At 39.6% G+C, this 24640-nt stretch overlaps 1 protein-coding gene across 14 annotated transcripts in view; it reads left to right on the forward strand.

Moving 5' to 3' along the window:
- The window catches only part of APBB2 (amyloid beta precursor protein binding family B member 2), a 364010-nt gene that overhangs the window by 84420 nt on the left and 254950 nt on the right, over positions 1-24640 (forward strand). For 10 of the 14 annotated variants that reach the window (XM_059923127.1, XM_059923130.1, XM_059923126.1 and 7 more), the window contains one exon: positions 14833-14938. The exons of 3 other annotated variants lie outside the window; for them this stretch is intronic. The gene's annotated coding sequence lies outside the window, so the exon portion shown is untranslated. Of the gene's footprint in view, positions 1-6991; positions 7043-14832; positions 14939-24640 lie in introns of all 14 variants that reach the window. One more of the 14 variants, XM_059923120.1, reaches the window with a different exon arrangement.

Raw genomic sequence — 24640 nt, forward strand, 5'->3', positions numbered from 1 at the left:
CAGGTATACAGCAGAGGGATTCAGATATATATATATATACATTTTCAGATTATTTTCCATTATAGGTTATTACAACATATTGAATATTGTTCCCTGTGTTATACAGAAAATCCTTGTTGCTTATCTATCTCATATATAGTTGTATGTGTCTGTTAATCCCATACTCCTCATTCCCCATCCCACCCCACTCCTGCCCGTGTTCCCCTTTGGTAACCATAAGTTTCTTTTCTATGTCTGTGAGTCTGTATTATTTTATTTTTCTCTGTCTGATTACTTCACTTAGTATGACACTCTCTAGGTCCATCCATGGTGCATGTATCTTTTCAAATTAGATTTTTCATCTTTTCCGGAAATATGCCCAGGAGTGGGATTGCTGAATCATACGGTAACTCTTTCGAGTTTTTTAAGGAACCTCCATACTGTTTTCCATAGTGGTTGCACCAATTTACATTCCCACCAACAGTGCAAGAGGGTTCCCTTTTCTCCACACCCTTTCCAGCATTCATTGTTTGTAGACTTTTTGATGATGGCCATTCTGACCAGTGTGAGGTGATACCTCATTGTAGTTTGGATTTTCATTTCTGTAATAATTAGAGATGTTGAGCATCTTTTCATGTGCCTGTTAGCCATCTGTCTGTCTTTTTTGGAGAAATGTCTATTTAGGTCTTCTGCTCATTTTTTGATTGGGTTGTGTGTGTTTTTTTTTTTTGATATTGAATTTTATGAGCTGTTTGAATATTTTGGAAATTAACCCCTTGTTGGTTGGATCATTTGCACATATTGTCTCCCATTCTGTCGGTTGTGTTTTTGTTTTGTTGATGGTTTCCTTTGCTGTGCAAAAGTTTCTGTGTTTGATTAGGTCCCATTTATTTCTTTTTGCTTTTATTTCTTTTGCCTTGGGAGACTCACCTAAGAAAATATTGCTGCGATTTATGTCTGAGAATGTTTTGCCTATGTTCCCTTCTAGGAGTTTTGTGGTGTCGTGTCTTATATTTAGTTCCTTAAACCATTTTGAGTTTATTTTTGTATATGGTGTGAAGGAGTGTTCTACTTTCATTGATTTACTTGAGGCTGTCCAGATTTCCCAATATTACTTGCTGAAGACACTGTCTTTTCTCCATTGTATATTCTGGCTTCCTTTGTCAAAGATTAACTGACTAAGTTTATGGGTTTATTTCTGGGCTCTCTTCTGTTTCATTGATCTATACGTCTGTTTTTGTGCCAGTACCATGCTGTTTTGATTACTGTAGCTTTGTAGTATTGTCTGAAGTCTGGGATGTTATGCCTCCAGCTTTGTTCTTTTTCCTCAGGATTGCTTTGAGGGAGTGTGTTGTCAAGTGGGTCAGCTTCCTGGAGCAAAGAACAGAGAGGAAAAGTGGAGGGACGAGTGGAATCTTAGATCTTAGGCGACACCTATGATGCTTTTTAGGAGTTCCAGCACTCTGTTGCTTGCCCTCCCCCACCCTAACCCCACCCATAGATACACCACAGCTGGGTGCGCGCGTGCGAGCTCACACACGCAGACACACACACCCTCCGTAAGTTCCCTCTGGTGTCCTGTGATCACTTTTCTCATGAGTGCAGGGGAGCAGTCTTATAATATATGCCATTGGACACACAAGGAACGGTTTGGAGAGCCCCACAATCCCATCTTTCATTCCTGAAAAATTCAAAGCACATGTGTGTTATTGATGGTAGAATAGAGCATTTTTTAATTTTTTTTAAAAAGTCTCTTGTATAGTTGGATACAGAAGGAAAAATACAGTGAGACAGAATTTAATATCTTGGTGAACTATATTCAGTTTTGGTTATTATTCTGGTTAAAAACAAACAAAGCAAGCATTGATTTTTAGCCTCTTTGATCCAAACGGTTTTAGTTTTCCACTGTTGGGCATGTTAAAACTTTGAAGACACAGAAGTACGATTCAGTAAACTGCTTCTTTCAGCAACTTCTGTGATGTCCTGGGGCACTGGAAGCCTTTGGTTTCCTTTCAAGGCAGGAGCAGTTAACTCTGAATCAGTCACTCTCTGTGCGAAGTCAGGACCTTTATATTTGGTACCAGAGGGGAGAGAAGAATTTTTTTTAATGATTTGCTATTTTAAAAATATTTGACTTTTCATTTGACTTAAAGAATCCAAGGTTCTAATAACAGATCGGTCAACTTGGCCATTAGAAAGAGGTCTATAGATAGAGGAATATGCACAAGCCGATTTTAGGCGTTATTCTGTAGAGGGTGGTCCCTGTAGGACGAACTCAAACTGTATCGCTGGTAAAACTCATTTGCCTCTGCCCTTTTTCCGGAATCTGGATGAAAACCAAGATCTGTGGCACATTCCCTAACGTTCTTGGCCCCGGAGTTGGAGGCCTCACTGAGGACTCATGGGGAAAACAAAACTCTCTCTTTTCTATTTATGGTTATCAGCCATGTTGTAAAACTTAAATATAATTTGTTTTGCTTTAAGGTCAATGAAAAAAAGTCGTCTTGAACTTTCCATAAGTTGTCAAGCACCAGAACAGGGTATGTTTTTGTTTCATGGCTTTTGCCCGTGGGTAAGCTTTGCAGCTCAGGATCGTTCATGTGGTTGTGGACCATTGGGTTTGGGGAGCGCCCGCCGTGTGAGGCCGTGTGTTGACCTGCGGCGGCTGAAGCATGAGTGAAGCGGGGCCCTAGTCCTGAGTTAGTTTACATGATTCTTCTCAGGAGATTGGATGTATGAACGGATACATGGCCTGTAGAGAAAGAGCGCCTCCAGGGATGAGGCGAGTACTGTGGACAGTTTCCGGGAGAGGGCCTGGCTTTCTGACTGGAGAGAGCAAAAGCACTGTTGGCTTTGAGCCAGGACTTGGAGGATCCCTGGCGGAACAAAGTCACGCAGTGATGTATTTGAGTTGAGTTCTGACTTCAATTGTAAGCCTCAGTTTTCCTCATCTATAAAATGGTGATGATATCTTTACCACCCATATCCCAGTACTTTTATGAGACTAACTTCCAAAATGCACCACAACCAGTGAAATACTCTCAATGCTGTTACTTATTACTATGGTTAATATTGTCAAATGGCGTCTGTTAAATAGTTACATAGCTGTGAGGAGCTGTAGTTTTCCAGGAGTCAGATCTAAAAAAAGAGTTACTGTTATTCATGGTGGTTTATTAGGCTAGCTCCACATAGGAAGGTTTTTATATGTGGAAATGTAGCTGATCTCACAAATGTGGTGGAGAGAGCCATTTACTAAAGTGGAGAGGAATCCCTGAACAGTATCTGAAAGGCCGAGTTCCCTTTTTTTAGGGAAGAATCAGGCATAGGATGGTTCGGTATATTAATGTGTAGGTACCTGAAGTTCTGGGTTTGAGATGGCTATGGAGTGTGGGACTTGAAACTCTGTGATTCTTTAAGGAAAAAAACAAAAACAAAAAAATCAAAACCAAAAAATAACCAATGCTTAAAAAAGAAATTGAACTTCCTAGAGTCTTTCTGAGACTTAACTTAAGAACTTGAGTTGATTTAGGGAAGTAGGAGATGTGGTAAATTCCTTCTTGGGTATGTTCATTAAAACATCGTGAAGGGCTTCCCTGGTGGCGCAGTGGTTGAGAATCTGCCTGCCAATGCAGGGGACACGGGTTCGAGCCCTGGTCTGGGAGGATCCCACATGCCGTGGAGCAGCTGGGCCCGTGAGCCACAACTACTGAGCCTGAGCGTCTGGAGCCTGTGCTCCGCAACAAGAGAGGCCGCGACAGTGAGAGGCCCGCGCACCGCGATGAAGAGTGGCCCCCGCTCGCCGCAAAAGAGAAAGCCCTCGCGCAGAAACGAAGACCCAACACAGCCAAAAATAAATAAATAAATAAATAAATTAAAAAAAAAAAAAACATCGTGAATTAAGCTGGAGAAACTGGAGCCTGAAGCATGTTAGTGTTGTATGAGGGGAAGGACATACATGTATGAGATTAGGTTTAAAAAACACGTGCCACACATTCAGCTAGAGATCCTCATTTGAATTCATTCCCCAAATAGGCCCTAGTCAGATGTTTCATTGTCACCCCTTTTGCTAGAATGACTGAACCACTGTTCTTTAGGATTGATTTTATAGGGAGTTTATGAGCCAATCAAGAAAACTGACCTCATTGTCACATTCTTTTTTCCTTTTTTAAAATAGACTTTATTTTTTTTGAACCGTTTTAGATTTACAGGAAGATTGAGAAGATAGTACAGAGTTCTCATTAACCCTCTCACCCTGTTTGCCCTATTATTGACATCTTACATTCATATGGTACATTTGTTACAATTAATGTACCAGTACATACATTTTTATTAACTAAAGTCCATAGTTTGTTCAAATTTCCTCAGTTTTTGCCTAGGTCAAAAACTGTCCTTTTCACGCATATCTTTACCCCATCACATAGGGCAGTGGTTTCCTGATAATAGTGGCTTTTCAACAACTATTGGTTGAGTGAATAAAGAAAGAAGATGCAATACCTGCCCTTAAATTGTTACAGTGTAGTAGGAAAGGATCAGGCTGCCATGCAAATGACATACACACTAGTGCTTAAGAGTTTAGAAGCAGATGGGCTATATTTGAATGAAGCCTGGCACTGCCACTTACTGACCCTGTAACTGGGTAGGTCACCCAGCCTCTCAAAGCCTGTTTCCTCACCTGTGAAAAGAGGTAATGACAGCTCCTACCTCAGTGGGGTAGGAAAGAAATGAGTGCAATAAAGAATGCATGTGACAGCATGTGAACAGGGCCTCACACGTGGGAAGCTCTCAGTAAATGTCAGCTTCAGTGTTTACCTTGCAGGGTAGAATGTGATAGGTGTGCTGAGAGGTACAAGGTGTAATGGGGAGTCTGAAAAGGGGAGATGCATAAAGTGGGGTGGAGGTTAGGAAAGTTTTCCGAGAGGAGGTAGCCTTTGAGATTGACCTGAAAGAATAAATCAGCTTTCACCAGAGGCCCAGTGACTGGAGGGAGAAAAATGCCAGGTTGAGACAATATAACACACAGAGTTACAGAGGTGGAAGGCGTGAGAGAATGTGTTCTGGAGGAAAGAAAATAATCTACTATAGATGGACTGTGGTCTAATATGGCAAGAGAATAGGACAAGGGAGATAAAACTATGGGGTCATAAATGTTTTTTATATAAATTTAAACTTTTCATTCTAAAATTTTTCAAATATAGAAGAAAGTAGAAGGAATATACTACAATGAAAACCCATAGAAGCCCTATCTGATTTCAGTAACTATTAGCATTTTTCTTATTTACTTCATCTGTGTAAATTTACATATATTATTTTTTGCTGAGCCATTTCAAAATAAATTTTAGATATCATGGCATTTTACCCCTCAATACTTTAGCATTCATCTCCAAGAAATAAAGAAGCTGCCTTATGTAAATGCAGTACTATTATGATGGCCAACAAAATTAATTGTAGTCCTCAAGTATCATTTATTATCAGTCCATAGTCAAATTTCCCAAAGACTTAGTCCCCTAAGTCTTTAGCATTGAAAAAAAAGTTAAACCAGAATCCAAGCTAAAGACCGTGTACTGCATTCTGTTTGATTGTCGTGCCTCTTACGTCTCCTCAAATCTAAAATTCCTACTAAGATATTAAGACTCTGAGGCTTTGGAGCACTGAGAAGATTATGGTGCTTTCCCCTCCCCCACCCCATCTACCATCCATATAATTCAAAATAAAAACAATATTGAATTTCAATAAAAGAAATGTAAGCAAGTCCAAGTAGATTCAGATTTTTTCTCCCATCAAGATGCTGACTTTGATGCTATCGAAATCTCAAGTGATTGCATTTTTTTTTAAATTAATTTAATTAATTAATTAATTTATTTTTGTCTGTGTTGGGTCTTCATCTCTGTGCGAGGGCTTTCTCTAGTTGCGGCAAGCGGGGGCCACTCTTCATCGCGGTGCGCGGGCCTCTCACTATCGCGGCCTCTTCTTGTTGCGGAGCACAGGCTCCAGACGCGCAGGCTCAGTAATTGTGGCTCACGGGCCTAGTCGCTCCGCAGCACGTGGGATCCTCCCAGACCAGGACTCGAACCCGCATCCCCTGCACTGGCAGGCAGACCCTCAACCACTGCGCCACCAGGGAAGCCCAAGTGATCGCATTTTTAAATACCTCAGCATATGCTTATTTGCCTTGAATGGTCCAGCTCTAGACTCACAGAACTCAGTAGAGATAAAGTGACTCACTGTTTTCAGTTGAGCTGAATGTCTAGCGTGTCTAAACTTCACAGATAGGAAACCACATCCTTAATAGACACACAGAACTGATTTTTAGTCCCATTGTATATATATAAGCCTTCCAGACACTAAGTTCCAATCCTTTCGGGTAATTTCACAGTGACTTTCACAATATTTCTTTAAGGCAAAAAGTCACTTAGGCCTGTGGGTTGGAAAACAGAGGATGCAGAACCTTGTTGGTCCTACTTTAACCAGGAATACTCTGGTTACAAAGTGCCTCCTTTGTTTTTGGCCCTTCCTGAGTCACAGGTACCTATGGCCGGGCAAGAGTCTGGAATAGCTGCGGGTATGGGAGTGGGCATGAGATGCCCACCTGCCTGGGCTGCAACTTCTGCAACTCATAGGATAAACCTGGCATCCTTAGGAACAACACGGAAGAGAAGGAGGTATTTGGGGAGTGCTTTCCTGCAAACGCACACCCTCTAATTGCCTTTTCCTAATGATCTTTCCTTGTTATGTTTGGAAGGGGGGCTCCTCTGAGGACCATTTCTTTGCACCTCGCTTGCAGGTGCACGGTGAGTGCTGCTTTAATTTATTGCACTTTGCCTTGTCGGAGAACCCAGCCCACCCCACCTCTGCTGGGAGAAACGCATTTCCACCGCCTTTTCAACTTCATGAGGTTCTGTTGACCCACTTGGAAGAGGTTCATTGTAGCACCTGCTTGTTCTTTCTTCTGTCCTTAATTTGGTTTGCCTTTTATTGTCTTCCAACTGAATGGATTCTTTCTCTTTCTTTTAAGGGAAAGGAACCTGAGAAAAGCAATGCTTGTGGTGGTGACTGCTTGCTAAGGGTAATTACTGTTTTATGTTAATCTACATGTTAAAATGAGCAGACAGGGAATTGCTAAATTCACCATCCTGTTATTTCCCAAGTCTGGTCCTGTTAAGTATATTTGTTGCTTAAATAAAGATGTAGCCATGCAAAGTCGAAATGTCCAAATGTACAGTTTTTTATGCATGTGTATATATAGCATTTAAACTTTTTATTTCCATCAACAAGAGTCATTATAGAATACTTGGAAATTATAGGAAAGCAGAAAGAAGAAACCCAGAGATAACTAGCATTAACACTCTGAATTTATGTCTGGTCATTTAGTCTACATGTTATTTCTCTTTAAATGGGCACAGTTTCACTATTACAGTCTAGGACTTCTTGCTCCTGGGAAGTGTGGTCCATAGATCAGCAGCATCAACGTCTCTTGGGAGCTTGTTAGAAATGCAGAATCTTGGTTAGCCTCTTGTTTGCATTCCCCCACGCCCCAGAAAAAGAAATGCAGAATCTTGGGCTCTATCCCAGACATACTGAATCGTAATTTGTATTGAATGATAACTACGTATCCATTAAAATTTGGAAGCACTTCTCCAGAACACAGTATACCCAGGACAGCAGGTGAAGTGGGTAGGACCCAAAGGCCAAGACTGTTTTTCTCCATTTTCCCTGTGTCACTCTTTCCTAAAATAATTTCCTCAGTATGTGATAAAGATAAAAATGAGGTCAATTTTCTAGCAAGACATAGTAGCCTTGATAAGGGACCCAGCTGTCTCATGCATAAACATTTCATTCAGCAAACATACATTAGGTGCCTGCTGTGTTCCAGGGCACACGTGCGGCAGTTACGAAGCCTGCCATTTAGGCTTGCATGTCCTGCAGTAGAAACATATAGAGGGCAAGGGGAGGGGGTGGGTGGTTGTACAGGGATTGGGCTTGGAAGTCAGAAAGAAAAATGGTTTCTGGGCTGAGTCTTGAAATATAATTCAGTGAACATGAGTTACGAGTATTGCTAGGCTCTGGAGAGAGCACAAAGCTGGATAAAATGGATCCCTTCCTTCAAGGAGTCTGTGCTTGATTTAAGGACAGGGGACAGTGTTTAAAATGATAAATAAAATCTGAAGCACCTTGGTGTTAGGGTAGAACCAGAAGATCAGGGTCTGAATATCAACTTTACAATTCTGTGACCTCGGACAAGTTATTTCGCCTGAGTATCCATTTCTTCCGTAGATAGAAGCAAAATAACGTTAAACTACTTCACAGAATTTGAGTGATTTTTTTTTTTTTTTGGCTGTGTTGGGTCTTCGTTGCTGCGCGCGGGCTTTCTCTAGTTGCGGCGAGTGGGGGCTACTCTTCATTGTGGTGCGTGGACTTCTCATTGTGGTGGCTTCTCGTTGCACAGCACGGGCTCTAGGCGCGCGGGCTTTAGTAGTTGTGACACGCGGGCTCAGTAGTTGTGGCTCGCAGGCTCTAGAGCACAGGCTCAGTAGTTGTGGCGCACGGGCTTAGTTGCTCTGCGGCATGTGGGATCTTCCCAGACCAGGGCTCTAACCCGTGTCCCCTGCATCGGCAGGCAGATTCTTAACCACTGCGCCTCCAGGGAAGTCCCTCAGTGATTTTTAAATGAGGTAACATAGTAAAGTTCTTGCCTACGGTGAGTACAGAATCAGTACCGTGTGGCAAAGATATTTAAAAAGTGTCAAGTGAGTGCCATAGATAGAAGTATTGAGGAGAAACAGAGAAAAGAGAGGCTGTTTCTACCTGGACTGTGAGAGACCTTGTGGCCAATATGGGCCTGAGGATGTGAACGAGGAAGAGAGGGCCAGTGGGAACCAAAGTGAAAGATGAAGCTGCACTTTTGAGAGTGGATAGACTGAGGAGAGAGGTAATAGAAACAAGGGATCAAGTTTGGTGGAGGAGAATTCTGTTTGCAGCACATTCAGTTTGAGGCAGCTGCTGAAAGCTGGGCTTCTGGGATGCAAGTTTGCCCACATGGAACGTTCGTTATTCAGACACGTGCCCCTCTGTTCTAGGCTTGGCCAGGGCTGGGCATGAAATGAAGTGCTCAGCTTCACTGGTCCTGGTGTTTGGTCAGAATACCTCTTGCAGAGGGACTCTTTCTTGCTCACTGGAAAGGTCCACATCTATCCAGGGTTTCTCACCAGGATGGAAAACAATGCACAATTTTTTTAAACCTTGAGACTTACCTCTTCTTCCAAAGAAGAGGTATGGAAGAGAACTGAAATTATCTGTGCCTAATTTTTATCCATTGTTGTCCTCTTCCTTGGGTTTCTTTTTCTCTGTAAATCTTCTTCCTCCCAACTAATGACCATTAATTGCTACAGAAGAAAAATGAATTGGAAAAAGTGTTTTGAAAAATGGACTAAATGCTGTAACACCAGTGGTCTCTGTTTCTATTTGTGTTGGTTTCAACCATAAGCTCCTTTATGATCTCTCTTCATATGGAATAGACACAGCCTACAAGTAACAGTAGTTACTGGCTTTTAGAGGTTACAACCAGCCTGCCATATAAAATGCTAACATTTTGCCAAATTTGTTTTATCTCTGTCTCTCTCTGTTGCTGTCTCTCTGTCTCTGTATACACACACTTGAAAACATTTTTGCTGAACCGGTTGAGTTAGTTATAGAGGTCATGACCCTTTACCCGAAATATTAATACTTTAACATGTATCTCCCAAACACAAGAATATTCTCCCACATAGCCCATAATACCGATTCAAATTTCACCAGTTATTCCAGTAATGTCTTTTATAACCCCTCTCCTAATCCAAGATTCATCAACAGTCATTCACTGCATTTTGTTTCTTTTCCTTTAATCCAGAACAGTCACCCTGTTTTTGTTTATTTTTGTCATTCATGGCACTGATATCTTGGAGAATGCCAAGATAATTGTCTTGTAGAAAGTACCACAAGTACTGGATTTGTTTGATTGTTACTTTATGATGAGATACAGATTAAGCCTTTTGACAAACATACTACATAGTCCCTGTGGAGACATGTGATGTTCGGTTATCCTATAATTGATTGTGCCAGCCATCACTTGGGTAAGGTGGTCTGCCAGAGCTCTCCATTATAAGGATACCTTTTCCCCTCGGTAAGTGATAAGTAATCTGTGGGGTGATATTCTGAGACTGTGTGAGTATCCTGTTCCATAGCAACCCTTTCCCTAATGGTTTTAGCGTCCATTAACGACCCTTGACTGAATCAATCATTGCCTTGGTGGCTGCAAAGTGGGATTTTCTATTTCTGCTATTCCTTTGGTGTTTATTAGCTGGCTTTCTTTGTAAAGAAGAGCTTTGCACTATCCCCCTTTCCATGAATATCTGTGGATTGATGGTTCCTTTTTTAAAAATTGAGTGTGTTATAATTTATCCATATCATTCTTTTTGTTGTTCAGATTGTACCACATTTGGCCAGTGGGAGCCCCTTCAAGGCAGCTCCTGTGTCCTTCTGTCATGTCTGCATTAATATTTGAGCACTTCTTGCTTCCTGGCATAGTAAGGTGTTCTAGGCTTATATTGTACTTTCCTTATCCCCAGGCCTGGACCCAACTATTTCTCCAGTGAGCTATGGTGCTTAGAAAAACAAGATCTGGGTACTCAAACTTTTCTTTAAAAATGCATATAATCCAGAGAAAGTTAAAATTCCTTAATCATTTGTTGAAGCTCCCCCATTCCCCAGCTTCTGCTAAAATATTGCCATGGAGTCATTGGAAGTTTAGAAGTTGGAAGGAAAGGACCAATGAGAGTAGGAGGCCATTGAGAGAGAAGGTCATTGGGCTTTGGACCAGAGGTGGTGCAGTGATGCAAAAAGGGGAGTGAGATAGTGCCAAGACCAATTTAGATTATGTTGGAATTCTGCCCACGGAGTGACTAGAGAGCCTGAGAAAATAATTTCTGCTTATTTTCCAGGTAGACTCTGAAAATTGGTTGCCCTTCTTTATATCCAGTAATGCTAAGAGAGTGTATTCCCCTGAGCTATACATATGCTAATTCTTAGAGCAATTTAAGAAATACAGTTTCCATACTGAGAGTTCCTAAGTGTTCTGTATTTTCAGAGTCAGTGTGAGGTGTGTATAGGTGGATGTATATTTCTGCATGTCTTCTTTTAAAAATTAAAATTCATAGTTTTTATTTTGAACACTCCTAATTGAAAATAGTATCTGAATTTATTTGCTGATTATAATATTTGGTTGCAAATTATTAAAGGTGCATATGTGCAGCATTTTAGGCAGCAACTTGTGAGACACAGAAGCCAAGAATTTCAGTTATTTTCCAAAGTAATCAACATACATTTGATAAAATGATAGTCTCTGATCTTGAACTTGAACTGACTGATTTTTCTGGAACTCAGTATCACCTCTGTGATCTCTTTTTGTATATGATAGTGTAATTAAAATATTCATTTGCCCTTTCTATTCTATGAAACAAAACAGAACAAAACATGAAATCAGTAGCTTTGTTTCCATTTGATAGGGAAGTTATGAAAAAGCTTAAAAATACAAAAGCAAATTTGAAACAGAAGGGTTTTTTGTTTGTTTTCCATTGAAGTCAGCATTTTTGGAAGTAAAAAACGAAACAGAGACTAGTACATCTATACTTTGTACAGCAGGAATATGGTTATTATTCAGATGTATACACTGCATGTTACAGATGCTTTATAATTTTATAAAACAAAACCACACACACACATGCACACACACACACACACACACACACACAATCACTGATTTTTAATCCTCAGTGCATTCTTGAGAATGGAGAGTGGTACTAAAGCAATTGCTCTACACCAAATAGTTACTGGGTATTTGATGTGAGTAAGGCTACACTGAAGATGGAAAGGGGCACATTCTTTAAATGTGCTGCTGGCCAGTATAGGTAAGTGAACTCAGGTTGTGTGGTGGCCAGATTGTTCCACATTGGCCCTTGACTTCAGAGTATTGTAGTTTCACCATTTAGTTCTTATGCAGTTTCAGTGCATGGAATTAAACTAAGCAGACTGATGACTAAGGAGTCACCATTTTTGGCAAATGGATTATTTTCAAAGTCCAGTTTTATGTTTATTGGGAAAATTTTAATACAACTGAGTTCTTTTGGAGGTCGTAAAGATCAATATCTCTTTCTTACTTTCTATCGAAAACTCCCCGAGTGAGGCACTCATCCCCACAACTGAATCCATTGCTTCTTGTATTTCTTTAATCTTGATCTTGTTTGAAAGGAGCTTTATCCAGAGCACAATTTCTTCATTCATAACTAAATTTCTTTCAGACATTAAGACAGCTAATATGCAATTATATAATTAAAAATCTTCTTTCATCTGGATTTTACTAAATCCATAACTGTTTTAGCCAGTAAAAGCAAACTATATTTTGGCCTCTAAAACGGATTTATATACTTTGAACATCTCTGTTGGGACTGTATTTGCCCTTGAATTACGAGATAGAAAATACTTTCTGTGACTGGATCTGTTAATACCTGTGGAGGAAGCATCTGGTACCCTTGTTCTTGGGCTGGTGTTCATTCTACTGGCTGGAGTCACATTCAGAATTAAAGTGGGGATAAAAAGAGGTTTTTTCCCCACCAAATGCCTTAGTCCTATTTTTATATAGCGTATGGTTATTTCTAACTGTAAAAGTAGATGTGATTATTGTGGAAAATTTGGGAACCACAGGAAAATGCAAAGAAAATAAAAATTATTCTATTCTTATTCTGTTATCTCTAATTAGTAACTATACAAATGTTGACTTTTTTTCATTCTAGTCTTTTTTTCTAGGTATAGATACTTTTAAACAAAATTGAGATGATGTGGAACATATCTTATAGTCTGCATTCCCAATGAACACTGCTTAAAAACATTTTCTCATTTTATTAAATATCTTACAGATTTTAAAAAACTTTATCCGTTGCTGAATATTTATATTTTAAAATTGCTTAAAATTGTTATTACTTTAATGGAAAACTTCTTTGTACATATCTTTATGTATATCTTGGACTTTTTTTTACGGATAACTTTAATCTTTTAAAAGTTTATTGGTTTCAAGGAATGACAAATCATTCAGTTTCTCCTCTCTAGCAACTCTGGCTAAGTCCTCTTGTCTGCAAGAATCGTATCTTTATAACACCATCATGTTGGTCTGTCCGGAATGATGCAGTAACACTTCATTTATCTAACAACACCATTAGGGAACTTCTCATAAATAAATTTTTCACGTAACTGAAACACCCTTAAAAGTGTCCATACTAGGTTATTGTAAACCTAGTATGTGAGTGTGATTCTTTCTAAAATTAAATTACATATGTTGCTATCCTCTTTAACATAATGAACATATTTGAAAATCATAATTTAACCCCTCTGTTCTAAATCACAAGCGTCCTGGGACTTTCTTTGGTGGTCCAGTGGTTAAGACTCAGCGCTTTCACTGCATGGGGCCGGGTTCGATCCCTGGTCGGGGAACTAAGATCCCATAAGCCATGTGGCGTGGCCAAAAAAACCCAAAAAAACGAAACAAAACACACAACACACAAGCATCCTTGTAAACACTAGTTACTATACAGTCAGGTCTGCTAAAATGCAATATATGTGTTTCTAAAAACCACCATGCTATGCAGAATCATGCAGTAAACCCCCCAATGCTTAAGGGAAAAGTAGGATCAGGGACATAACACTCAAAAACCTTTATCAGTGAGGCAGCCCAGCACTGGAGCCTACCTGGGCTCTTTGGTGGGGCTGATGGTGGACTCTGGGAGGGCTCACACCAAGGAGTACTTCCCAGAACTTCTGCTGCCAGTGTCCTTGTCCCCACAGTGAGACACAGCCACTGCCTGCCTCTGCAGGAGACCCTCCAACACTAGCAGGTTACCTGCACCACTCATAGAGCCATTTGTGAGGAAAGCCTGTCACATGGCCCTGCCGACCTGGCCACAGCTGACTGAATCACAGGGGACACAGGTTCGATCCCTGGTGTGGGAAGATCCCACATGCCGCAGAACAGCTAAGCCCATGCACCACAACTACTGAGCCTGCACTCTAGAGCCCTTCGGCCACAACTGCTGAGCCTGCGTGCCACAGTTACTGAAGCCCGTGCACCTAGAGCCCGTGCTCCGCAACAGGAGAAGCCACCGCAATGAGAAGCCCGCGCACCGCAACAAAGAGTAGCCCCCGCTCGCTGCAACTCTAGAGAAAGCCCGCGCACAGCAACAGAGACCCAATGCAGCCAAAATAAACAAATAAATAAATTTATTTTTTAAAAAAAGTCAACAGGCTTCTCTCTTCTCATTCCCACCTGCAAAAGTGAAGTGTGCTTCAATGGATACATCTGAAGGGCATTTACAAGTTGTTAATGAATTTCTTTAAGTTGTTATTGTTCACTTCTATTTACAACTGCTTTTGTGTTTGTGAGATGAGCTCATCTTTGGAAGGTGAGGCAGGCAAGTGTGATTTCGGAAGACCTTCCCTCCCAAGTCACAGTATAATTAGAAGTCCACATCCTCCCTAAGTTGCTTTTTATGACTCCCTGAGAAGGACATTTTTATCGTGAAGGTTGCCAAGAAGCCTTGCTGATTCCGGCTCTAGTAACTTTAATAAGATGACAGATCAAAACACCATCTAGGTTTAGCAAGTCTTGTTAGTATTGTTCTGAAAGAAAAGTAGCTAATATAGCTCATCATTTAGATATTCCAGTGCAATCTGTATTTTAATTATGCAGAGACTCTGGATAGCAATGGGGTGTTTTGATTTTTAATTTCTAATCTGACTTTGAATGTTAACTTTTTGTCTGTACACAATTTCTAGATATATTCGGGCTGCCTGACCTCATTGAGTGATTGCTATTAATTAACAAGACTTGGTGGGAAAAGGGAAATTGCCTTCTGAGCTTTGTACCAAAGACCTGGGAAAAGTAAGTAGTTTTCTAACTTGCTTTTTAAAAATTTTGTTATATTTCTCTCAGAAAGTTAACAGTTTGTCTGTGGCTTTTCTACTTCCTTTCTTTCCTGGCTTTGTAAGTTTTATTTGCTCTTACAGACTTGAAACATGGAAAGGGACTCAGGAGACCTTTAAAAAAAACAAAAACAAAAAACCTTTCAAGAGATTAGGATGAATTTTTGCAATGTGCCATTTCTTTGGGATTTCATAAACTGAGTCCTCAAGGTTGTGATAAAACTTTTTATCAGGTGTTCAGTAGATGAATTAAACTCTAAAGGTAAGACAGTGTAATATGGTGTGACAGAAAAGTGAGTCTAGTTTTCTGAGCTTCAGGAGTTTTAGACTTTTAGATAAGCTCTTTGGTTCTGAATTTTTTAGAATAAGAATGTAATCCATTTGGTTCTTTTCTTGTCTGGAAAGGAAAATAAAATGAATCACTTGTTCAGTAAGTCCTTCATGTAACTTGGTCTTAGACGAATTGATGCGTCTGTCAGTTTTATTGTTTTATAACTTTTTTGAGAAACTCCAAGATAGTTTAATTGAGAAACCTGTGTGAATGGCTTGACTATCTCGTAGAAAAAATTGTTTGGCGCCATAAAGTTCAGTTTATTTCCCTGATCTTTTTGAAGAAAAAGGTAAAATGGGCCCTAAAAATAATACAGTCTACTTTTTTGTAGATACTACTTGGAAATGTGAGTGGCCCATAAGAATGTAAGCGAAGCAACACACGTACACACACACACACGCACTCACGCACGCGCGCTCACACACACCTCCTTTCTGGTGTATTCCAGAAGCAATATCATTGACAGTAGGAACTGTTTGCTCATTAAATCACTAGATAGTTTTCTAAACTTTGTATACTTTGTGTATTACAGCTCCTCTACATTTCTGACAATACAAATGAGATAGTTGAAACATTCCTAAAACAAAACAAGACAGAAAAGAACTATACTCTAGAAGTTCCATAGAAGGGTTAAACAGTAAGATCAGATTTTATTGTTATATTGTTTGTAGTGTAAATTTATTTATAACTGAATTGTGTTTATTTGGAAATAATTTTAATAAGGTAAGGGTCTTTAATTATGAAGCTGTTTTGAAGTTAAATAAGATGTACTGAAAAAATATTACATACACACACCACGAAAACAGTTTCTGAGAGCCATCAAGTCTATGCTAAAATATAAATCCAATGAAAGCAAAGACTTCGAAAATTTTCTCCAAAAACATTTTTTTTTTTGTTACAGTGAAATATTTGCAGTAGTGAGATTAAAATGGAATTTAAAAAAATGATAGCAATATATTCAGTTGCAGTTTTTAGCCTTGTATTCACATATTAACCTTAAAATAAAGGATATTTATTCCATCCTGGAAGGATATTTGAAAGAGGATTATGTTGGAAGTCACCAATCTGTCCACAGAAGTGGAACGAAAAGAGCAAAAGATTAATTCTCTGGCCTTTAGGATCTCAATATTTGCAGTGGTGTTTAGATTGGAAATACAACTTAGCCCCAGAAAGTGAGCTACTTAAACTGCCTTTCAAATAATTTAGCATTTCTTCAAAATTTAATATAGCCCCTGGTGAAATATTTTCCTTCCATTACACCGAAATATTCCCTTTGTGATATTGCTGTAAAAGTCACTTTTCCATTTTGTAGAAGCAAGGCATGAGTAGGACTTTTGATCACCACAGTAAGCTAAAGACAGTCCCTGTGTTACCAAAGGGACTATGGCAGAAGGATCTCTGCTTACTGAAACTGATGTCATAGGTGAAAATTTACATGCACAGAAGGATGTTCACAGTTGACTTTTAAGTTAAAAAGAAGGTGGTTATAATGCATAAGTATGCTCTGTATATATCTAGTCCTGAAGAACTAGTTATATGGAAGTAAACGTTAAGGGAGAGGGCAGGGTTGGGGGAGATGGAGAGAAGTCCCTTCTGAAATTTACAAAAGTCACAGGTGAATGTTTCTGACAGTACTTTGAAAACTGTAAGGGGTACTTAAATGAATTGATGCCTTATTTTGGGGGAGGTTAGTGCAATTTTAGGGAAAATTCAAAATCCTAAACAACCACCACACTTCCTTTTAACTCCCATTTGTCCTCTACTTTTATTTTTCTCTTAATCACAAATATGTTTTCAAAGACTTACTTGTTTCAAGTATTTTATTTAATTATTTGAAATAGGTTTCTGGAAACTTGGGTCTATGATATTGACAAAATGTAGATGCACTTTTGAAAAACTAGCCATGGATTATTATTATTATTTTTTAATCAGTCATCAGTTTTATACACATCAGTGTATACATGTCAATCCCAATCGCCCAATTCAGCACACCACCATCCCCACCCCGCCGTGGTTCTCCCCCCAACCATGGATTATTCTAAAAGAAGTAGAAAATAGCTTCTATTTTATTATCCTGTTTAATACATACATATATATTTATTTATTTATTTTTTAAAATTTATTTATTTATTTATGGCTGTGTTGGGTCTTCGTTTCTGTGAGAGGGCTTTCTCTAGTCGTGGCAAGCGGGGGCCACTCTTCATCGCGGTGCGCGGGCCTCTCACTATCGCGGCCTCTCTTGTTGCGGAGCACAGGCTCCAGACGCGCAGGCTCAGTAATTGTGGCTCACGGGCCCAGCTGCTCCTCGGCATGTTGGGATCTTCCCAGACCAGGGCTTGAACCCGTGTCCCCTGCATTAGCAGGCAGATTCTCAACCACTGTCCCATCAGGGAAGCCCCTATATATTTATTTTTATGTTAATACTACCAGAGTAGTATATGCTACAAATTATTTGGTATCCTTTCTTTTCCATTTAATAAATAATGAATTCCCATGCTAATAAATATTTGCCTACAATATCATTTTTACTGAAAGAGAAACAGTTGAATCTTAGCTTTTTGTTTAATTTGAGGTGATCCTGGCTTTCAGTTAGAAGGGAGTATAAATATGTGAAATATATGGTGTGGGTTTTTCATCTGTGAACAGAGAATAGACTAGGATTCGCCTTCTACAATCTCTACTGTGTTTACTGTAACCAGACATGTTCTGAACAGGAGGCTTGTGGGACTAAATATGTGTTCAAAATGGTAAATGTCACTGTTTGATGGGTACTGTGTATAAAGCTTGTGTCTTCTTTGGTCCCTTTGTTATATTACAAGAGTGCAGGTGACATCTTCCTCCCACTTAGCTGTCTTCATCAATATTTCTGTGCCTAAGGAAGGATTCTACCTATGTATTTCTCCCTCCCAAGAAACTCTTAATATCTCAGATGAGGTGATGGGTACAGAAGGAACGTTTCATAGACTTTGGAATATAATTTATTGGAGCAAATTGAAATCCAGATTAATTGGAGATGCAAAATGTATTATAGACCTTTGCATGCCTTCTCAATTTTAGGTTCATTTATTAAGCCGACATTTTTTTTTTTAAATTTTTTAAATTTATTATTTATTTATTATTTTTATTTTTGGCTGTGTTGGGTCTTCGTTTCTGTGCGAGGGCTTTCTCCAGTTGCGGCGAGTGGGGGCCACTCTTCATCGCGGTGCGCGGGCCTCTCACTATCGCGGCTTCTCTTGTTGCGGAGCAGAGGCTCCAGACGCTCAGGCTCAGTAGTTGTGGCTCACGGGCCCAGTTGCTCCGCGGCATGTGGGATCTTCCCAGACCAGGGCTCGAACCCGTGTCCCCTGCATTGGCAGGCAGATTCTCAACCACTGCGCCACCAGGGAAGCCCCAAGCCGACATTTTTTGCACAACTACCATGTGCCAGGCACTGTGTTAGGAGCTCATTAGTCAAAGATGAATGAGATATGCTCTTGCTTTCAGGGAACTTAATTTGAGTTTCAAATTCAGATTGGAATAACATATAATCAGTGTGTACCAAGCAGTGGGCTGGATATTCTCAAATGAGGCGTTGGACCACTAACATTCAGTAATGATATTCATTGACCCATCCCTTCCAGAATAAATCATGAATAGAATTTTCTAATCCTTAAGTTTTTTTTCCATTATATTTTCCTGAACTTTTGGTACCTGCTACTACTTGTTAAGTTAAATTAGCAAATAGAAAAAAAAAGTTAAAAAGTTAATGAATACAAGCATTTAATCAATAAACTTAGAACAATGATTTAAAAAACGTGTGTATGTATTTATACACACATATGTGTGCACACACACACACATAATACTTGGGAAGCAGTATGTATATAATGTAGTTGTAATTTCTCCTAGTAGAATAATTCTTGGTTCATGTGGTACCGTTAAATATACCAAGATTTCTGATATTTTGTCCTTAGACTGGCTCTGCTGTCTGAACAAGTGTGGAAGTCATAGTAGTGAGTCACTAGATTGTCACAGTAATTCTTAGGGTAGGGATTATTGAAACTCGGGGGAAAGTAACTCGCCAGCATTCACACAGCTAGAAAAGGTTTGAGTTAGGATTCTAACTCTGATCCATCTAACTTTAAAGCCCATGAGGTATCCATCTGACTCTGGTGAGCTTGTAGGGAAGATGGATTCACAAATGCTGTGGGCCTGCTGAGGAAGGGGCGGTCATTTCCCGAGGAATCAGGAGTCTCTATGGCATTGGGCACATTCCCCATTTTCTCAAAGTCCATCTCTTCATCTTTAAAGAAGAGTTGGTAGTAGGATCTAGCAGGGCATTGGACCAGAGCAATTAAGGAGCATTGGTAAGAGAAGTAGCTAAGCATGTGAGATGGAGAAATAATAGGTCTGGGACTGGAAGCCACTGCTAGCAATTAACCCTGGGAGTGTGCTGGGAACTGTATTAAGAGTTTTACATATTTTATCTTATTTAATCCTATATATCCGTTCTGAGAGGTAGGTGTTATTGCCCCATTAAAAAGGTTTTGAAACTGAGGCTCAGTGAGGTTAAATAACTTGTCTCATGTCACATAGCTAGGGAGTGGAGTGGTCAAGACTTGAACTCAGGTCTGTATGACGCTAATGTTTATGGCTCTTAACCACTGTGCTGTGATCAGAAGTGATCCTTTCTGTGTGTCAAACTCCCTTAATATCCTACTTCAGTCTCTCATAGTATATTCTGATTTTATCTTTTATTGTTTTTAACTTGAATTGGGTTATAGTTATTTACATAATGTTTAATAGACTAAGGTCTTGAGACCTGGGATCCAGTCTCATTCACTTTTTTTTTTTTTTTTGTCTTTCATGACTCTTTGCTCAATAAAATTTGCATTGATAAGATGAATAATCTCTAAGATACTTTGTCCCTTGAAATTCAGTGTTTTAAAATTATATATATAAAGCTTCTGTTGAAGTTATATCAAGTGTTACTTAAAAGGGGGTAATTGGATTTTAGTTTGACATTTTATTTATTTATCTATTTAATTGTTTGACATCTAGATTGCTCTCTAAAGTTTCAGGAAATTCCTAATTGCCATTTTGTCTTGTGACTTGCTGTCCAAAACTGAAGCTGAGACTACAATGCACTTCTTGTAAGCCCTTTTGGAGGCTGTAAAGCTGTGCTTGCTGCTTCATTGCTATGGCAGGTATAAAACTGTCTTAAATGATATTTTTGAGTTCATAAAAAATACTACCCCATCATCCATGCAGGTAAGGACCTCAGTTTGTAAAAATATGTGGAGCCCTTGTGTTGATGGTCACTCCTGTTGGTCCTGGCTGGTTTCAGATTTAGACAACAAACAGAAGTACTTTTCTGGTTCAGGGCATATTATGGGAGACCGTTGGGGTCAGGCTGCCTAGGTTTGCACCCTAGTTTCTTGGTTTATAAACTCTGTGACTCATGACAAGAAAGCATCTGTAAAATGAAGATGGATAAGAAAACAGGTTGTTATAATAGGTTCGTGTACTTGGTTCACTGGGAATTTAGGGAAAAAATATCCGTATTCAGATGGGAGCCACTTTTGCTCAGATACTCTTTAAAGGAGGCCAGAACTGTGAGCTCGCAGGACAGAATTTGACGGTTCAGTATTAGAGCCCGTGTTTATCCCTAACCCTTTGCTGTTTTTAAACCAGAGTTCACATTCTCTTGTAACTACTGCATTTATTTTCCTGTACTCTAAGGAGGTAGTTAGGCTTTGCTTCATGTTCTGTATGCTGGAGGAGAGTAGGAAATGACGTCTTTTAAGAAAATAGAAAATATTACTCAAGATCAACATTGCCTCCGGGCTTTGAAAAACTCTGGGGTTTCCTTCATCTTCCAAGAGAGCTGTGAGGAAGGAAAGCAAACCCTGGGGAAGTTTCATAGCTTGTCTCTGCCGCTGTTACTGGAAAAGGGGAAAGTAAGGGCCCGTAAATAGCTGTCATGGCCGCAGTTGATGGCAGCTTCAGGTGTGCTAGAAGTAAAGCACAGGGAGCTGCTTCTTCCCACGGCTGCTGCTCGGCCTGACAGCAGGAGAATGGGTCTCAGAACGTGGCTCTACAGTGAAAACAAAGTGTCCCGTCCATCACAGGCATACATTTCATAAATTTCAAGTCACACGAAGATTCATGATGTTATTCCCTTTTGAGGTTTAATATCTTAGATTGCTAACAAGTTGGGTAAAAATACTCTTCAGCCTCAGTCTTATTCTTGTAGTTTTTGATTGCTTAGTTTTGCACTTTGAAGGAAGGGCAGACTTGGCCTGTACCTTCTTGATGGTGAAAAGCAGGAGCTATCAATAAATGCTGAATTTAAAAACCATTTCCAGGGTTACCTCCCCCCACTATGTGACCCTTGCAAAAAAGCTTTAGTCTGCTGTAAACTGGTAATCCCTTAATACATGGATACCCTGGTGGGGAAAATAAAATCGGATTGTATACCTTTCCCCTTTTACTTGTGGACTAATTGTTGTTCTCCTGCATTTAAAAGCAGATGTTAAACTCTCCCTTTGATGTTCCACAGCAGACAGACTCCAGTTGTGTGTTACCGCTTCTGATGCATATCTGTTGTTAAATGAAGATCAGCTTTGGCAAATTACAGTTTGTTGGTTACATTTTGACCTGGAGCCACAGAACAGAATGGCAATTTATTCTTTCATCTGACAAACATTTAGCGGGTTCCTGCCTGGCCCTTTACATAAATTGTTTTCAAATCTCACAAATACCACAAAAACCTAGCAAACTTGATAGTGCTATCTCTATTTTATAGATAAGAAAAATAAGGCATAGAGAATGATTAGAAAACTTGCTCAGGGTTACATTGCTATTAAGTGGCTGGGATTTGATCTGGGGTTTTTGGCTGACTCCAAAGCTGTTACTGTGGTGGGGAGGGGCATAGGGAGTGAGGAGACTGCCTTTTGAGAGGAGTTGATCAATGGAGCAAAGATCTTGAGGAGTTGACATAAAAAAAAAAAGTCATTAACCATGAGCCCGTCATTCATTCATTTATTCAACAGATATTTATTGAGTGTCTATTTTGTGCTAGACACTCTGCTAGGTGCTGGAAATTCAGTGGTGGGCAAGACATAATCCTTCACCAGCTTCAAGGAGGAAAAAGGTATGCAAGAAAGAGTGTTCCCCTCCAAAAGCTGCGGTGTCTTGGTTGGGAGAGCAGAAGAGCTTTTATAAAGTTTTTTTAAGATGTGGAAATTTTGACGCCTTAATGAAAGTTGTTTAGTTTATTCTTCTTTTATATCAGTGTATATACTATACTAAATTATCTACAAATAAATAGAGAGGTGGCTTCACTAGGAAACTTGGCAACTGTACTCCTTGGTTGGGCTGCTTAGGACATGCAGAAATGGAGGCTGGAGTGAAATGGTATTGAGTTTGTTTTTTTTTTAAATTAATTAATTTGGTTGCACTGGGTCTTAGTTGCGGCTCACGGGCTCCTTAGTTGCAGCTCGCTGGCTCCTTAGTTGTGGCATGCGAACTCTTAGTTGCGGCAGGCATGTGGGATCTAGTTCCCTGACCAGGCGTTGAACACTGGCCCCCCCGCATTGAGGGCGTGGAGTCTTAACCACTGCACCACCAGGGAAGTCTCCTGTATTGAGTTTTAAACAGAGTGTGGCAAACAAAAATTTGAACAATGAGCTGGCAAGGACTGAATCTAATTCAGTTTTGGGATCCCCATTTTATGTAGGAGGACTTAGCACAGTGCCTGGTATGTAGCAAGTTCCTAGTAATTCTGGTTTATTGGTTCAGTGATGAGACATAAAATAAGGAAGAGAAGGGAAAGGAAGCTTGTGGGTTGTGGGGTGTGGGTGGGAGATAAGGTATTATCGAGGAGGAGTGTGAGGGTAGCAGTAAAATAAACCGATAAATAAATAAGGAGAGCACATGACATACGACAGACTTGATTCCTATGTACAAACCCTTTGAATATCCAAGGCGGGGAGGAGGTGTGTTTATGTAATCTGGAAATGCCATTGCGTTTGGGTGCCTGAGAGAGCATGCAGCTTTCTCTTGACCTTCTGATTGGACTCTTCTGACTTTCTGTTCACACATGAACTCACTCTGCCCCCTTTCCCACCATGAAATTTATTTCACTTTTTTGAGACTTTCGGCTTTTAAGCGTGGGGTTTGGTTCTTTAATAAGTAGGGTAGCAATATGTGTCAGTTTGCTGGGACAGTCCTGACTGTACCTGTTGCCTGTTGTTATTTTTGATAATGCCCCCTTTCAGAACCAAGTGTTCTGGTTTGGATGATAAATTAAATGGCCACCCTACTAATAAGGGAATTTGGTGACATTCTGTATCATTAAAAAAAATAATCTTTACAGCATTCAGACTACTTTGATGAATTATCTTAATGTGGATGTAGTACCTGTAAAATTTCGAAGCAGACTAGTGTCTGATCTCATATAGTAAGTAGGAAGAAGAGAAAACGAGCGGTACCTGAAAAGATTCAGATGTAGAGAGATATAAGCCAATTTCAACAAGAACTTTAATTACAACTAATGATTGGCATAGCCTATGAGAAAGGGCATTTTAAAGACTGTCCTGATGATGGGCAGTGTTGAGGGAATCTAGCATCTTTTGAGCTAATCTTGTCTTGATTGCTAGTTTTTATTTAGAGTTTCAGTGTTTCCACAGCAGTGGCAATTTAATTCAGATGTACTTTCATTTGTTCTCTAAGTAGAAAGTAGAAGAAATAACTTCTTAGAACAGAGGCTTTGTCAGAGGTTTAAATAAATGACCGGAGGGGAAGTTGTTGAATTCAAGATTTTTCCTTAAATCTGTTAAATTGTGTCTTTTGTAATAATAGTAATAATATTTTAATAGTAATAATATTTTAATCAAATGAGACATTAACATAGGGACTCAGTGCACATTAATAGAATATATGCTGGGCCTTTTCTCTTAATAAATAGGGTTAAATTGGTTTTATAGTTCACATGCATGGATTTGAAGACATGAACTAGTATTTTGTCATACAGATATATGTAAAAGCTTTTTAGGTATTCAGGTAATGCTTGACAATAATTGCAGCATGAGAGTTGGGTAGGATTAAAATCATGCTTATTAGACCAGTCTTTTCCATATTAATATTGATATTTTATGAGATAATGATGCATTTACTTTCACGTCCCATAGTTTCTTGTTCCCTGCAATGTTATCTTTCATAGGAGGGTAGATCTCCAGAGTAGAGGGACTGTTTCTATACAGTCCTAAAATTCTGTTTGTTTTGGAATAAAATTCTGGCTCTGCCGCAGGCTATCTGTGGGTGAGTTCTTTCTCTGAGCCTCGGTTT

Source organism: Balaenoptera ricei, chromosome 5 (assembly GCF_028023285.1).
Source record: "Balaenoptera ricei isolate mBalRic1 chromosome 5, mBalRic1.hap2, whole genome shotgun sequence".
Classification (NCBI taxonomy): Eukaryota; Metazoa; Chordata; class Mammalia; order Artiodactyla; family Balaenopteridae; genus Balaenoptera; species Balaenoptera ricei.